The following is a 12100-nucleotide window of genomic DNA, read 5'->3' on the forward strand; positions in this document are numbered from 1 at the left end:
TAGGAGAATCGTAAGTAATCCCCTTCTACCAATTAGTATTTATCACGGCACCAACTGCATCCTTCTCAACACGTCCCACAGTTTAAATTTCTTCTTTAGTTGCTGGTTTGTTCATTTTTGGTCTGTCTTTCCTACTTGACTGTAAGCTCCAGGAAGTTGAAGCCATGATTGTTTACTCACCAGGACATACCTGGTGGTTAACACAGTGTGTGGCATGTGCACGCATGGAAAGCAGGCATAGGCCTCTTAGGAGAATCGTAAGTAATCCCCTTCTACCAATTAGTATTTATCACGGCACCAATTGCATCCTTCTCAACACGTTCCACAATTTAAATTTCTTCTTTAGTTGCTGGCTTGTTCATTTTTGGTCTGTCTTTCCTACTTGACTGTAAGCTCCAGGAAGTTGAAGCCATGATTGTTTCCTCACCAGGACATACCTGGTGGTTAACACAGTGTGTGGCATGTGCACGCATGGAAAGCAGGCATGTTTGAAGGGCCCCAGAGTGTAAACATGACCAAGAGGAAGGTCTTTGCTTTCGAAGACCTCATGATCTAATGAGGAAGGAGCATAAAGAGATGATCACTGTGATCTTTTCCCCAGTAGATGTAGTATGGGACGTGACAGTGTCAGGGTGCACAATTGCTAACTCTGCAGGCATGGGCTGTGGTGGGTTAATCAGGGAAGACTTCCCAGGGGGGTTGAGCTGACATCTTGAACACTAAGTAGGGATTCACCTGAGAGAGCACCAGGTCAAGGTATTCCAGACAGGCAGATCAGTGTGAATGGTAGCCCAAAGGTGTGGCAAATAAGTGAGAATGAAGCATTTGGGAAAAAGCAAGCATTTTAATGTAATGTGAACACAGGAGCTCTTGGGGGGACCTTCAGAAGATGAGGCAGAAGTGGTCACTGTTCAAGCTCAGGAGACTCAACATTATCCCGTAGACAACAGGGGGAGAGTGAAGGGTGTTAAGTAGCGGAATGATCAGATTTGACTTTAAGTTTTAAAAACCTTTTACAAAAATTATAGAAATAATATGTGCCCACTGTAGAAAAATTTGAAGATAATAGGAACACATCAAGAAGCCGGTAAGCTGTGGCAGATGTGCAGGGGTGTTACACCAGGCTGGCCGGCGTGAGGCAGGGAAGGGGTGGGAGCAGGCTGGGACAGGGGACAGGAAGCAGAGGGTCCCTTTAGGAGTTTTAGAGGGGTGAAGAGGTAGGGACAGGAGGGCCTGAACCTGGACAGAGGTGATGTAAGTGCATGATGGAACCTTTCACGAAGATGAATCTCTCAGGCAGGGACAGGCAGTGGGTTGTGGGAGAGGTGAAAGAGCACTGTGTGCACACACCCTGTTCCCCGAAAGGGAGCCTAGCATCTCAAGTATCAGCATCGTGTATAGATGAGGATATTGGATGGCTTCCTCCAGACACCCCTGGTGGCCGCCTAGCATGTCACAGGAGCATACTCAATGGTGGGAGGATGAAATGCAATGACTCAGGGAACCCCGCCTCCTCCCCCCGCAGCCCCCATAGCTGCCATGCTTGCAGTTGGCTATAAACTAAGGGGTGCTCTGAGAGCCACACAGACCTGACAGGCCATCTCGGGATCAGAAAAGCAGGTCTAGAAAGAGCCTCAGACGCCATCTAGCCCCATCCCGTTATCAAGGAAGGGGAGAGAAGCTCACATGTACTCTAGGCCTGGCACTTGTTTAGTCTTCTCCATAACCACATGTGGCACTTGACAGAGGAGGAAAATGAGTCTAGGAAAGATTAAGTATCTCATATAATGTCACAGAAAAGCCCATGGCCTGGATTCAAAGTCAGGTCTCTGGCTGTATAGCTCATGTCTGTTCCATCCCAGCACAGGACTCGTCCTCAGGGGGGACTTAACGCCAGGGACATGGAGAGTGGCTTGCGTGCAGCAGCTCGGAGTGCAACAAAGACTGCAGGCCAGGCCCGTAACTCCCACCGCATACCACTGCCTCTTGGGCTGTTTCTCATCAGTGTCCGCTACATGTTTGGCTCTTCACTGAGTGATGTGGCGGAGATGGGGGATGGCAGCTGCAGAAGTACAGAAGCCTGGTTCTCCATTCCCAGAGAGCTCATGATCTTCCTGGGGAGGTGGCTGCAAAGGTGGTGACATGACGACGGGTACAGACTGGCAGCCTTCATTCCTGTCCCTTCTCTCATCTCTCACACTCCACTACTCCTCCTTTTACAACTGGGTGTTGGGGCTGAGGATGAGAGACAACGGGAACTCTGAAAAGTCTCATCCAAAGGGTTCAGGAAGGTGCCCATTCAGGAACTCAGACCACAGATGCCAGCATCTTTCTGTCTACTGCAAGGTCAGGCATGAGATGGGCAATTGCATTTTGGCTGCATTGAGATGCTGTTGCCATGAACTTGGGCAGGAAAAGGGGGGCCAGGAGAGTTACAAGTCGGGTCAAGTGCCAGTGGTGCAGGAACAAAATACACAGGTTTTGAGGCCAACTTCTGCTTAATGGGAAGACACAGTATAGTTCTGACTCTTGCTTCTGGTGAGCAGAGAGCAGTGTGAGAGAAGAACAGGGGTCTTGAACTCAGACAGACGTGGGTTTAATTTACAGCACTGATAATGACTAGCTGTGGGACCTTGCGCAGTAATTTAACCTCTGAAAGTTTCCTCCCCTGTAAATGATGAGGAAAATATTGATATGAAGAAGATATAAAGGAAAATATGCAAAGCACCAAGCCTTGCTGGGGTTATCACTTAATCATCATCATGACAACTATTATGATGGTGATAATGACGATGGTGATGAAGACTGATCACAGTCTGCCCTTCCTCCTGAGTGTCTTTGGAAAATGAAATCTCTCTGATTCTCACTAATGCTTTAGGCTGCAACAGTCGAGAAATGGGTGGGGGAAGAGAAGCGGGATGACTTATAATTATTTAGCTTCTACTCTGTGACATCTACTACAATAGACTCATCTGCATACTTTTTTCTTTATTTAATCTTCATAAGAATTCTTTAAATCTTATAATCCATATCTCATCTATGAAAAAAAAAAAACTGAGGTCAAAGAGGTTAAGTCAGTAGCTCAAAGTTTCAAAGTGATTAAGTTGCAGAGCCAGAATTTATTCCAAGACTACGGGGCTCATACCATCATGGACTGGATTTTTCATGAACTACTTAGCATGTGATTCCACATCCTCTCAACTATGTTTTATACAGGAACTTTTCTTTCTTTTTTTTTTTGGGGGGGGGTGGCTGGCCAGTACGGGGACCTGAACCCTTGACCTTTGTATTATAACTCCATATTCTCACCAAGTGAGCTAACTGGCCAACCCTTGTATGAACTCTGCCCCACAATCATTCCAGCCATAGGGCCTCGCCAGAAGTTCCAACAATTGTGCCTTGAACTATGTTGACTCCCATAGGCATCATTCATTTCTTCATTTATTCTGTTATTATCCACAAATTCACCAGTGTTCATTGAGCCTGACACTACTTCTGGCCCTAAGAATACAAAAAAGAAAGACTTTAGTGAGATTAATGATAGATAACAGCAATATGTTTGTTTGATATGCCCTTTGATAGATGTAAGTTATATGTTGTATGTGGAGGTATCAGTCTGCATCTAGTCAGGAGAGAGAAACCATACCAGTTTTCTAACAAAGTGAATTCAGTCAAAAAGAATTATTGACTAGGAATAATAAGTTGTTAACTAGGTAACTTAAAGGTCAAAGAGAAAACAAAATGTTGTAGATAAAGACACTGCAGGAAGCAATTACCACCTCTAGGATTGGGAGAACAAAATGAAGATTTTGAGATTATTAAAATTTAGAAGCTTGGAGAAGAGACCCTGGAGAGCTGGAACTAAGCCCTCTGAGGATGGGGTTCTTCTCTGCTGGTGCTGGTATCTCTGAGTATGGAGGAGGGAACCTGTGGAGTTGGGACTTCTGAGAAGGGACCACCAACCAGCTGGTGCTAGTATTTCTGAGGAAATATAATAAAGTTCATTCTGAAATGAATAAAGGTCATTCTGAAATATAATGAAGTTCATTCTTAAATATAATAAAGTTCATTCTAAAATCTGGATCCAGCTGATGTTACTAAACCAGACTACTACTGCTGGGGTGAAGAAACAAAACTGGGGTGATACTGAGGAAGAGGAAGCAGACAGGATATTTACAGGAAGTGAACTAGAATATGGAAGATTCTTCATCTTCCTCCTTTCTCGAAGCTTCCCTCTAGTTCCCTCTATTGGCAAAATCCAACAGGGATCCAGCTGGCAAAGTCGAAATGTGGTTTGCAGGTTCCTATCAAAAAGCATTATATGGAAGAGTGGATTTAAAGTTGACAAACAATTGTGGACAAGAATAAAGACCCCAGGTCTTGAATGGGCTAGATAAGGCTTCCTGGAAGGCGTGACATCATTTTCAGAGGAGGGTTTGAATATTGAAGGATATGAATGGGACTGAATCATAGGAGGTAAAGTTCGTGGTGATGTGAATTTTTTTAAGAAATGAAAATAGAACCCATAAAAAGACACATAGGAATAATAGCAAGATGAAGGAATAAAAGATTCCAGAACTCTTTCTCTTGCAAAAACATAAATTTGAACAACTATCCATCTACAAAAATACTTTCACAAGAGCTAAGTAATCCAGGTGAGAGATTACAGCACCTGGATGGAGCATAGAAATAAGAAAACATGCACTGAAGAGCATAGGAAGGACAGTTTTACATTACCTCCATCACCCCTCCCCAGGCCCAGGAAATGCATAATGGAGACAGATACTCTCTACATAGGGGAAAGAGACTTTGCCAAGAATCCCAGAACCAGGCTCAACTCAAATGAACCCAGACACCAAGCTAGACCCTTCATTCTCAGGCTCCAAGTATACCTCATTGTCATGCTGGACCCCATAATCCCTAGCTCTAGGCTGGCCCCCATGGATGCAGGCTCCAGGTCCATCCAAGCATCAGGCATGTCCCTGAAGACCAAGGCTCCAGGCCTATCACCACAGACCTAGTTGCCAGGCCCACCCCAGTGGACCCCAGTGACAGGCCAGCCCCCATGGAACCAGGATCCAGGCCTACACCTATTGACCACATTACTGGGCCTGTCCCCATGGGCCCACACACCATGCCTGCCCACACAGATTTAAGCTCCAGGCCTACCACAGTGAACCCAGGCTCTAGACCCTCCCACAATAGGACTGCAGCAGCAAGCCCACCCATCAATCCCACCATACAGCCCATTAACTGGCAAAGGGTTTAACTTGCTGAAGCCAGTCTGTAAAGATGCCCACTTTTTAAACTTCAGATATCAACATAAAGTCACAAGGATTATGAGTGATTAGAGAAACATATTACCAAAAGAACAAAATAAAGCACCAGTGACCAACCCTAAAGAAACAGAGATCTATGAACTGCCTGAAAAAGAATTTAAGATAATTCTCTTAAAGAAGCTCAGTGAGTTATACAAGCACGCAGATAGAAAACTAAATGAAATCAGGGACACGATATGTGGACAAAATTAGAGGTTCAACAAACAGATAAGAAAAAAAAATAGAGCCAAACACAAACTCTGGAGCTCAAGAACACAATGACTGAACTTAAACATTTCATAGAGAGCTTCAACAGCACACTTAATCAAGCAGAATCCATGACCTCAAAGGCAGGTCATTTGAAATTACCTAATCAGAAAATGAAAAAGAATGAAGAGAGCCTATAGGACTTTTGGGATACCATCAAACAAATCAATATTTGCATTATGGGAGTCCCAGAAGAAGCAGAGAAATAAAAAGGAGTAGAAAGCTTATTTAAAGGAATAACAGAAAAATTACTAAATACAGAGAGAATAATGAACATCCAGATCCATGAACCCCAAAGAACCCCAAATAGATTAAACATAAAGTGATCTTCACTGGGACACATTATAATCAAATTATCAAAAATCAAAGACAAAGACTCTTGAAAGTTCATCAAGAGAAAAGAATCTCTGTAAGATTATCAGCTGATTTCTTAGCAGAAATCTTGAAGGCCATGAAAGTGTGAGATAACATATTCAAAGTGCTAAAAGAAAAAGAACTTTCCCACCAAAATAATATCCTCAGCAAAGCTGTCCTTCAGAAATGAAGGAGAGATAAAAATTTTCACAGACAAACAAAAGCTTTGGGAGTTTATCACAAGAAGACCTGCTTTTAAGGGCCGGCCCGGTGGCGCACTGTTACAGTGCACCGCTTGGGAGTGTGGCGGTGCTCCCGCCAAGGGTTCGGATCCCAGATACAGACAGGTTCCCGCTCACTGGCTGAGCGAGGTGCGGGCGCAACACCGAGGGTTGCGATCCCGTTGCCGGTCCCAGTCCAGTACGGGCGCGACACTGAGGGTTGTGATCCATTGCCGGACATGAAAAAAGACAAAAAGGAAAAAAAAAAAAAGAAGAAGACCTGCTTTTCAAGAAATGCTAAAGGAAGTTCTGCAGGTTGAAACAAAAGGGTGGTAAGCAACAGCATGGAAATATATGAAAATATAAAACTCATTGTGTAGGTAAGAATACAGTTATGTTCAGGATATTTTAATAATGTAATGGTGGTGCATAAATCAATTAGCACTCGTATAAAAGTTAAACAACAAAGGTATTAAAATAGCTATATCTACAATAATTTGTTAATGAAAATACAATATATAAAAGATATAAATTGTGGCATCAATACAAAATGTGGGAGGAAGAGAAGTTGAAGTGTAGAGATTTTGTCAGAGTTAAGTTGTTATCAGCTTGAAATAGACTATTATAACTATAAGCTGTTTTGTGTAAGCCTCATGGTAATGACAAAGAAAAAACCTATAGTAGATACACATAAGACAAAGAGAAAAAAATCATAGCATACTTGGTAGAGATTGGATGTGGTTGTCTCCCCAAAATTCATGTGGAAATCTGACCCTCAACTTGGCAATGTTGGGAGAGGTTTGGGTCAGGGGGTGGATCCCTCATGAATGGATTAACGCTCGCCCTGTGGGGTGGGTAGTGAGTGCGTTCTCACTCTATTAGCTCCTGTGAGAGCAGGTTGTTTAAAAGACCCTGGCACCTCCTCTCTCTCTCTCTCTCTCTCTCTCTCTCTCTCTCTCTCTCTCTCTCTCTCTCTCCTCTTGCAGTGTGATTTGCTTGTACCCGCCAACCACCTGTCACTTTCTGCCATGAGTAGAAGCAACCTGAGGCCTGTGCCAGATGCAGCTGTCCCAGAATTGTAAGCCGAATAAGCCTCTGTTCTTTATAAATTCCCCCGTCTCAGGTATTCTGTTAAAGCAACACAGAAACAGACTAATACATACTACTACTACAAAAAAAAATCAAATAACAAAGGAAAACAATAAGAGAGGAATAAAGGTACAAGGGGACTATAAAACAGTCAGAAAGCAATTAACAAAATGACCATAATAAGTCTTTACCTATCAGTGATTACTTCAAATGTAAATGAATTAAATGCTTCAGTCTAAAGATGGTGAGTGAATAGATAAAAAAAAAAGATGAACTATATGCTTCCTATAAGAGACTCACTTTAGTTTTAAGAATAGAAATAGACTGAAAATGAGGAGATGGAAAAAGATATTTCATGCCAGTGGTAACCAAAAGAGAGCAGGAGTAGCTATACTTATACCAAGCAAAATAGACTTTAAGTTAAAAACTGTTAAAACAGATAAAGAAGGTTACTACATAATGATAAAGGGGTCAATTAATCAAGAGGATATAACAATTGTAAACATATATGCAGCCAACATTGGACAAGCCCACACCTAGCATCATACTCAATGATAAAAAATTGGAAGTTTTCCCTCTGAGATTAGGAAGAAGATAAGGATGCCCACTCTCCCCACTTCTATTCAACATAGTAGTGGAAGTTCTAACCAGAGCAATTAGGCAAGAGAAAGAAATAAAAGGTATCCAAATAGGAAAGGAAGAAGTGAAATTGTCTCTGTTTGCTGATGACATGATTTTATATATAAAAAACAGTAAAGACTCTGCCAAAGAACTGTTATAACTAATAAACATATTCAGTAAAATTGAAGGATACAAAATCAACTTACAAAAATCAATTGCATTTCTCTACACTAACAACAACCTCTCTGAAAAAGAAATTAAGAAAACAATCTCATTTACAAGAGCATAAAAAATACTTAGGAATAAATTTAGCCAAGGAGATGAAAGATCTGTACACTTAAAACCGTAAAACATTGATGAAAGAAATTGAAAAAGACATAAATAAACGGAAAGATATCTTTTGTTCTTGATTGGAAGAATTAACGTTATTAAAATGTCCATACTACCCAAAATTATCTATAGATTCAGTGCAATCCCTATTAAAATTCCAATGGTATTTTTCACAGAAAAAGACAAAACAATCCTAAAATTCAATTGGAACTGTAAGAGACCCTGAATAGACAAAGCAATCTTGAGTAAGAAATGCAAAGCTGGGGAGGCATCAGACTTCCTGATTTCAAAATATACTGCAAGGCTATAGTAACCAAAACATCACAGTACTGGCATAAAGACAGACAAATAAACTAATGGAACAGAATAGGGAGCCCAGAAATAAATCTTTGCGTTTTCAGTCAATTGATCTTTGACAGAGGTCCCAAGAACCTTGCTAGCGAGGTGTTGGAAAAACGATATCCACATGCAGAAAAATGAAATTGGACCCCTATCTCATGTCACATACAAAAATCAACTCAAAATGAAGATTTAAGTACAAGACTGGAAACTGTAAAACTACTAGAAGAAAACATAAGAATAAAGTCTCTTGATATTGGTCCTAAAAGCACAGGCAACCAAAGCAAAAATAGACAAACAGGATTGCATCAAACTTAAAAGCTTCTGCACAACAAAGGAAACATCAAACAGAGTGAAGAGACAACCTATGGAATGAGAGAAAATATTTGCAAACCATACATCTGATAAGAGATTAATGTCCAAACTATATAAATAACTCAAAGAACTCAATAGCAAGAAAACAAATAACCTGATTAAAAAATGGGCAGAGGGGCCAGCCCAGTGGTGCACTCAGTAGAGTGCGGTGCTTGGGAGTGTGGCGGCGCTCCCGCCGAGGGTTCGGATCCCATATAGAGACCGGTCCACTCACTGGTTGAGCACGGTGTGGGCGCGAGACCGAGGGTTGCGATCCCATTACCAGTCACGAAAAAAAAAAAGACAAAAAGGAAAAGAAAGAAAATTGGGCAGAGGACTTGAATAGACATTTCTCAAAAGAAGACATTCAAATGGCCAACAGTTATACGAAAAAAATGTTTAACATCATTAATCTTCAGGGATACACAGATCAAAGCCACAATGGAGTATCACCTCACACCTGTTAAAATGGCTATCAGAAAGGCTAAAGATAACAAGTATTGTTGAAGTTGTGGAGAAAAGAGAACACGGTGCACTGCTGGTGGGAATGTAAATTGGTACATTATGGAAAACAGTATGGAGGTTCCCCCAAAATTTAAAAACAGAACTACCATATGGTCCAGCAATCACACTTATGGATATATATCCAAAGGAAAAAAAATCAATATCTTGAAGAGATATCTGCACTTCCATGTTCATTGCAGCATTGTTCACAGTAGCCATGACATATATATAATCAACCCAAGTATCCATGGCAAAAGAATGGATAAAGAAAATGTGGTATCTATATAATGGAATATTATTCAGGCCTAAAAAAGAAAATCCTGTCATTTATGACAACATGGATGAACCTGGGGGACATTATGTTAAGTGAAATAAACCAGGCACAGAAAGACAAATACTGAATAATTTTACTTACACATACCATAGAGTTTGGATGTGTTGTCCCCGCCAAAACTCATGTGGAAATCTGATCCCCAGTGTGGCAGTGATGGGAGCTGTTTGAGTCATGGGGGACGATCCCTCACAAATGGATTAGTGCCCTCCCTGGGGGAAGGGGATCCTGAGTGAGTTCTTGCTCTGTTAGTTCCTACAAGAGCTGGTAGCTTAAAAGACCCTGGCACGTCCTCTCTCTCTCTCTGTCTCTCTCTCTCTCTCTCTCTCTCTCTCTCTCCTCTCTCTCTCTCTCTCTTGCTTCCTCTCTCCATGTGATCTGCTTGTACCCACTGGCTGCCTGCTGCTTTCCGCCATGATTAGAAGCAGCCTGAAGCCCATGTCAGATGCAGCTGTCCCAGAATCATAAGCCAAATAAACCTCTGTTCTTTATAAATTACCCAGTCTCAGGTATTCTGTTATAGCAACACAAAACAGACTAATACAACATACAATCTTAAAAAAGTGAACTCACAGAATTAGAGAGTTGTAGCCAGAGGCTGTGGGTGGGAGAAATGGGAAGATGATGGCCAAAGGGTAAGAAGTTTCAGTAATAAGATGAATAATTTTTAGTGATCTAAGTACAACATGGTGACTATAATTAATAATGCTGTACTGTGTACTTGAAGTTTCCTAAGAGAGTAGATCTTCAAAGTTCTCACCACAAAATTAAAAACAGGTAATTGTGTGAAGTGATAAAGAGGTTAATTAGCTTGATTATGATAATCATTTCATAATTATATACATATCGAAACATTACATTGTACATTGTACATATATATTTTTTGTTTTGTCAATTATTCCTCAATAAAGATAGAATAGAATAAAATAAATAAAATAAATGTTAAAGACAGAGAGAGAGTGTGTGTGTAGTTGATTATGGCAGGAGCCGGGGTATGTGCTGGTGAGTTGGGCAGATAATCTGGCCATGCTCTGGCTTTCAGGCCTTGAAGGTTAGGATATCAGGATTGGACATTGTGGTAAGGACAAATAAAATGGCCTAATTCATACAATTGCCCAATTTTATACTCCCAATTATCCTGTGAATAAGACATTATTGTCTTCACTTTACAAATGAAGAAATTAAGACTCAAGGAGATAAAATCTCCCTACCATGCTGCACATTGCCAGCAGGAGCCATTGGCATCGACGCCTAGAAGAATGGCACAGCCTGTTATTGTGCAGGGTTTAGGCCACATGGCCATAGGTGCGGTCCTGAACTAGGCCACCCAGCTAGTAGGCAGCGTAGTTATAGGTGTGGAGTCCTCCAACACATCTCAGGATCTCTCTCATTTCTCCACTGCTAGGCAGATTCTATATATGAAAAGCTGAAATCACACATATAGATCAACTCCTCAAGGGAGTAATATTTGAAATCTCATCTCAAGGAGTCTCATTTTTTCTGCATTGCCCTAATCCTTTGGGATGCTTGAATCAAATGGTCCAATGTCAGCACCAATAAAACTTCCGAGTAGTTGTAGAATCACCAGCTTCCCAACTCCGGATGATTCTGTGCCAGATTTCCTAGTTCCTTCTAGTGAGTTCAGGGTCAAGAAGACCATTGGATCTTGAGGACAGCTACTGATTTCTCGGCTTGTTTGTGAGTTTGCAAAATTGAGTTCTCTGGGCTTGTTATAGCTAATTTCACATTTTGCTGTCACTTGTTATTAGGTGAGAAAAAATATAGGCCCGCTAGCAAATCCTCATTTAAAGAGAAATAAAAAGCACATCGGCTCTGGCATCACTTAGGGCAAGAAGCAATTACTGAATAGATATTGCTGAGTGCACCTGATGACTTAAGAGCCAAGGAGGAATGGGGCAGACAGCATGGTGTGACTTCCCATGGTCTATCCAGATGATACCATGTAGTGTTCTTCATGGCCTCATGCATCATTCTAGGTGGGTGGCATCTGAAAGAACATTCTCCAAATCCATTGTTGATTCACTACATGGCTCTTTTTATAATTTGGAAAACTTATCTGTAGGTCCGTGCTGGCAGCTGACACATCTTGAGCAATTTACAAGTAGCTATAGCAGCTTTAGGTCAGCTGGGGTCCAGAGCACTGATGCTGGAGCATCAGACTGCTCTGTAACAAGCTGAAGGTGGCCCTTTCATCTGATGAAGCATTTGCAAAGCAGGAGAGAGCTAAGGTGATGGGAGCTTAATGTGATAAATGTCCTAAGGTTAGGGCACTGTGCTGTGCTGTAGAGGTGCACAGACAAATAAGCCATGCTCACTGCTCTCTGGGGTGTCCGAATCTGGTTGGAAGACAG

Source organism: Galeopterus variegatus, unplaced genomic scaffold (genome assembly GCF_000696425.1).
Source record: "Galeopterus variegatus unplaced genomic scaffold, G_variegatus-3.0.2 Scaffold1082, whole genome shotgun sequence".
Taxonomy (NCBI): domain Eukaryota; kingdom Metazoa; phylum Chordata; class Mammalia; order Dermoptera; family Cynocephalidae; genus Galeopterus; species Galeopterus variegatus.